Raw genomic sequence first — 5,600 nt, 5'->3', positions numbered from 1 at the left:
AGGGGGAGGGAGCGCGAGGGGGAGGGAGCGCGAGGGGGAGGGTGCGCGAGGGGGAGGGTGCGCCAGGGGGAGGGAGCGCGAGGGGGAGGGTGCGCGAGGGGGAGGGTGCGCGAGGGAGGGAGGGGATCTGAGGTGGTCAAGGTGTTGGCCTGGAGTTCAAACCCCTCCCCTCCCCTGGAGCCCAGTGATGGACACAAGTGCTGTCTGCTCCTTGGTGGGGTAGATGGTTTCCTTGAATGAGGTGAGCCTGGACCATAGGAACTCTTAACAAGCCTCAAGAACAAACCACCATCTCTTCTGTAATAAAAATAAAAAGACAAATTGCAGGGGCTGGAGAGACAGCTCAGTGGCTAAGAGCCCTGGCTGCTCTTGCAGAGGACTCAGGTTTGGTTCCCAGCACCCACATGGCAGCTCACAACTGTCTGGAACTCCAGCTCCAGGGATCCGACACAGCTTCTGACCTCTGCAGGCAACACACACACACACACATAATTTAAAATAACAAAATAAACATGTTTTTTTTTTTTTTTTTTTTTTTTTTTTGGTTTTTCGAGACAGAGTTTCTCTGTGGCTTTGGAACCTGTCCTGGAACTAGCTCTGTAGACCAGGTTGGTCTCTAACTCACAGAGATCCGCCTGCCTCTGCCTCCCAAGTGCTGGGATTAAAGGCGTGCGCCACCACCGCCCGGCTAATAAACGTGTTTTAAAAGAAAAAACTTGCATGGTGGTGGTGGCGGCGGCGCTTGTCTTTAATCCCAGCACTAGGAGGCAGAGGCAGGCCGATCTGAGTTCAAGGCCAGCCTGGTCTACAGAATGAGTTCCAGGACAGCTGAGGCTAAACAGTGAGACCCTGTCTCGAAATAAAAAAGGAAGAAAGGTGGGTGGGGAAGAAAAAGAAAAAGGAAGGAAGAATGTGGGCTCGTTTTGGAGGTCTCCCCAGGTTCTGCACTGAACACCGCAGGGCTGTTGGTTGCCCCCGTTTGATGCCGGCAGAGAGTCTGCAGATTGTCCCCATATCAGCAAGCTCTGGGCCCACCTTATCCAGTGCAGCAGATTGCAGCTAGAGAGGAGAAGAGGGGTCAACCCCAGAAAGCAAACAGGCCCTTGGCCTCTGCTTTGTGTCCCCAGGGGCCTTGTCACATGCTGGGCTTCACACTGCCCAGCCCACTTCACATGAGGCTCCAGGGCGGCTGCTGGCTCTGTCCTTTCTCAAACATTTGTTTTGAGACAAGATGCCTGCAGGTGAGTCATGGCCAGGGCAGCTGAGGAGAGAGCCCAGGCTGCAGCTGCACAAGCCCCAGGGCCAGATGGGGATCTGGGGTCACTTAGGAGGGACCAGCACAAGGCAGGGTTAGGCCAGGGGGCCAGGAGACGCCAGGGTTCCCATCCTGGGGTCTGGGAGGAAAATGACACACAAACCCCTGGTTGACAACAGCAGGCACAGAAGTCCCCAGAGCAAGGGCCTCCATGACAGGCGTCTGGCAGCAGAACATTCTGGGGCTCGGCAGAGGTAGGGGATCCTGAGAAGAGAAGATGCCAAGTCCCTGTAGACACCATGGTAAGTTTCATTTTACATCAGCTTTGATCAACTAAACCAGACACAGGGGCTGGAGAAACGGCTTAGCAGCTACAGCACGACTGCTCCTGCGGACCAGAGCCTAACGCCAGCACCACATGGTGCTCACAACAGCCTGGGACTCTAGTTGAGGGGAGCTGACACCCCTTCTCACCTCTGTGGGCACTGACACATGCGTGTCTAGACAGACGCGACGGCAGACAGTCACACACAGACGCTATGGCAGACAGTCACGCACACACGCAACGGCAGACCGTCAGGCACACACGCGACGGCAGACAGTCACGCACAGAACGCTTAAAACAGCAGATATACCAGGCCGGCCCCTGGCATCCCAGCATGGGGACACGGAGGGACTTGCTGAATCCGCGACCTCCAGGTTCAGGGAGATCCTGATTCAAAAGGACGCAGAGGAGAGGGGAAGGAAGTGGCGCTGCGCGAACTTCTGGGCTTCACACACAGAGAACAAATAAAAACTAATTTAGAAACACATTGGAAGCCGGGCGATGGTGGCGCACGCCTTTAATCCCAGCACTCGGAAGGCAGAGGCAGGCGGATCTCTGTGAGTTCGAGGCCAGCCTGGTCTACAGAGCAAGTTCCAGGACAGGCTCCAAAGCCACAGAGAAACCCTGTCTCGAAAAACCAAAAAAACAAAAACAAAAAAAAAAAAAAGAAACACATTGGAAAACAAGGACAGCCAGGTGACAGTGGCACAGGCCTTTAATCCCAGCACTCAGGAGACAGAGGCAGGCAGATCTCAGTCTCTGAGTTCGAGGCCAGCCTGGTCTACAGAGTGAGTTCCAGGACAGCCAGGGCTACAAAGAGAAACCCTGCCTCGAAAAATCAAAAACAGAAAACAAAAAAAATAAAGCAACAAAAATAAAATCAAGACCAGGCTTGGTGCACACAGTCATCTCAGCACTGGAGAAGTGGAGGCAGAGGGATTGTCACAAGTTCCAGGCCAGACTGGGCTGGCTTGAGAGACCCTGCCTCTAAACAAAAGAAGAAAAGCAGCAGCTATGATTAGTCCTGTTAGGTTTTATCTGAATTCCAACAACAACAACAACAACAAAATAATAAGGAAGAAATGGGGAGCCTCTTCTTACACCCCTCAACACGGCGGGGTCTACCGGCAGCCCCTGTGAGGAGGGCCTGGACAAAGCTACTCAGTGTCTCTCTGCCTTTACCACAGACTCGCTTGGATGTTTGAATTCATTTTATCTGAATTGACTCCATTTTCTTCTTTTTCCTTCTATGTCCTCTACTGGGAGGAAACTAGAACTGGCCCCAGCCCCTCGGGGGATCCTAGGCGGGCCCTACCGGCACCCCCACCCCTCTACAGTGTAGCCAGGGCCCCTGGGCCCCTGGTGACTGGGAAGATAACCAGTTTGCTCTGGCTGTGGATGGCTGGGCTTGCTGGCCAGGGTGCCGTGACCTCAGAAACATTTCATGTGTGGAAGATTAAGGCCCGATTCTGAGGACGAATTTCGCAAGTGTGTGAAAAATGTACCTTTCGGGAGGAGCGTAGAAAGGTTCTCGAGGAGCCATCCCCCGGCATCCTCTTCCTGCAGTAGCAGTGGTGAGAACTGGGTCTGTTCGCAGGACGTGGCTGTGAGGGCAGCTTCTCAGCAGCCTTGCTGTGACCTGCGGGAGCCATGTGTGTAAGGCCATGCTCTGTCAAGGGGTGTCTGTGTTTAGCAGCATCAACATGCCACATGGACGGTGGGAGGAACGTGAGCCTGTTGGCTGACTGATAGGCCTGAGCTTAACTGAAAATGGATGAGCAAGTCTGAGCCGGGTATGAACCCCACTCCTGTCACCTTCCACACGGGCAGATGAAGCATCAGGGTTTGGGGACATTCTAACCTTCACCACAAAACAGACTTCAGAGAAAGTGACCAGCCCAGCAGGCAGAGTGCGGGGGGGGGGGGGCTCAGTGCATGCAGAGCTTGCAGCACAACAGTAGAGGGTTTCCCTAGCATGCATAAAGCGCTTGCCCATCCCCAACATAATAGGGGTGCACTGTGCCCACTTCCTTCTTCAGGGCTCTTGAGGCCAGCCTGCTCTGCACAGAGAAATCCTGCCGCAACATCGACCCAAGGAGGTCACCCCAGCTGCGTGAGTTTCTGTCTCCAAACACACTGTAAATTTATCATCGTATCAATGTCACATGTGAACTTTGCCATTTAGATAAAATTATGAAGTTTAATAACAAACACAGGCAATGCTTTATCAGGACAAACGTTTGCGTTTCTCTGGGGGCACCAAACGCTGCTGTCACCGGAGGCCTGCCTGCCTTTGCCATCCATGGCTTGAGAGGCAGAGACAGCACTGTCTGATTGTTCCATGCTCTTTCTTTTGTTTTCCTCTATAGCCTTGGCTCGCCTCGAACTCACAGAGATCCGCCTGCCTCTGCCTCCTGAGCTGGGATTAAAGGCGTGCGCCACTACCGCCTGGCTTTCTCATTTTGGCTCAGGTTCTCCTGTGGCCCACTGTGGCCTCAAATTCAAGGCCAGCTTTGAACTCCTGATTCTCCTTCCTCCTGTGTCTTTTTTTTTTTTAATGTTTCTTTTTTTTAAAGATTTATTATATATACAACATTCTGCCTGCATGTATGCCCACATGCCAGAAGAGGGCACCAGATCTCATTACTGATGGTTGTCAGCCACCATGTGGTTGCTGGGAATTGAACTCAGGACCTTGGGAAGAGCAGGTAATGCTCTTAACCACTGAGCCATCTCTCCAGCCCCCTCCTCCTGTGTCTTATGGTGACAGATGGTGCCACCATCTATCCAGCTTATGGCTCAGTCCTAGTCTGTGCAAGCACTGTTAACTGAGTCCCAGCACTCACTTTTGTGAGACTTGTCTTACTGTGTAGCTTAGGCTGGTCTCAAACTTGTGATAATTCTCCTGCCTCAGCCTCCCTAGGGCTGACATAATGCACGTGGGCTACCACACCTGGTATCCTTCGGCTGATTTCTTCTGTGAATGCCACTCAATGTGGATGTCTCCATGGCAACAGAAGTGCTGCCTGCAGGGCCTGGCCAGGAGGGGGCTTCCTTGTCGGGGCCCATCCCCCATCCCATCACTGCCGAGAGGCACAGGAGAAAGTCGACTTCAGTGTTACAGGTTGACAATTGTGTCTCTTTTCCTTTGGGTCCTTCTCAGCATGCCCCGAGATGGGGGGCCAGCTCAGGCTGTTGGGTTCGGTGTCTTTCCCCATTTTCCATGACCTCGGACTGCACAGTCCGGTTCCTTTCACCTGCCATCCCAGCTCTCAGGATGTAGTGCACCCAGATGGGCTCCGTGGCTACAGAGTGAGTTCTAGTCCAGACTGGGCTACATAGTCCTCCGTCTAAATAAACAAACATGGCCAGGTGTGGTGGTGCCCGCCTTTAATCCCTGCCTGCCAGGCAGAGGCAGGGAGATTTCTGTGAGCTCCAGGCCGGCCTGGTCTACACCATTTGTTCTCAGAACTAAAATAGGAACCTGAGGTCAGGGTCTCCCTGGAAGATACCATCTGGTGTCTGAGCCCTGAACCCGAGGCAGGGTGGGGTGCAAACCCGGGAAACCCTCACCCGGGGATCTGGCTGAGCTGGGACCCCAACCGTTTCTAATGCTTCCTCCCAGGCTGGAGACCTGAAATTTTCCTATTTCCAGGAAGGGCACAGTCCCAGGGGTTCCTGCTCCCGCCTTTGACACATTCTGACACGCAGCCCTGAGGTGAGGGGACGAACCCCCACACCTGCACCCGGGTCCTCAAGGGAAATGGAACTTCAAAAACTTTGAAAGTGACCTGCCGGAGCGTGGATCTTCCCTGGAAGTCCACGCCCGCGCCCCGGGGGGCCTTGGCTCCCGAACCAATCTTAGTCACCCTGCGCCCCCGTACCTGAGGCAGCTCCCCGAGGTGCTTTTCCATCCACGCAGCATCCGGCTTTCACCACAGTCAAGTTCTCTGGAAGAGTTGTTCCTCGCGCTGCTTCAGGGGACAGCGGGGCTGTGCCCCAGTCCCCAGCCCCACGGTG

The sequence above is a fragment of the Microtus ochrogaster genome, unplaced genomic scaffold (genome assembly GCF_000317375.1).
Source record: "Microtus ochrogaster isolate Prairie Vole_2 unplaced genomic scaffold, MicOch1.0 UNK81, whole genome shotgun sequence".
NCBI lineage: Eukaryota > Metazoa > Chordata > Mammalia > Rodentia > Cricetidae > Microtus > Microtus ochrogaster.
Note: the sequence above shows the minus strand (reverse complement) of the source record.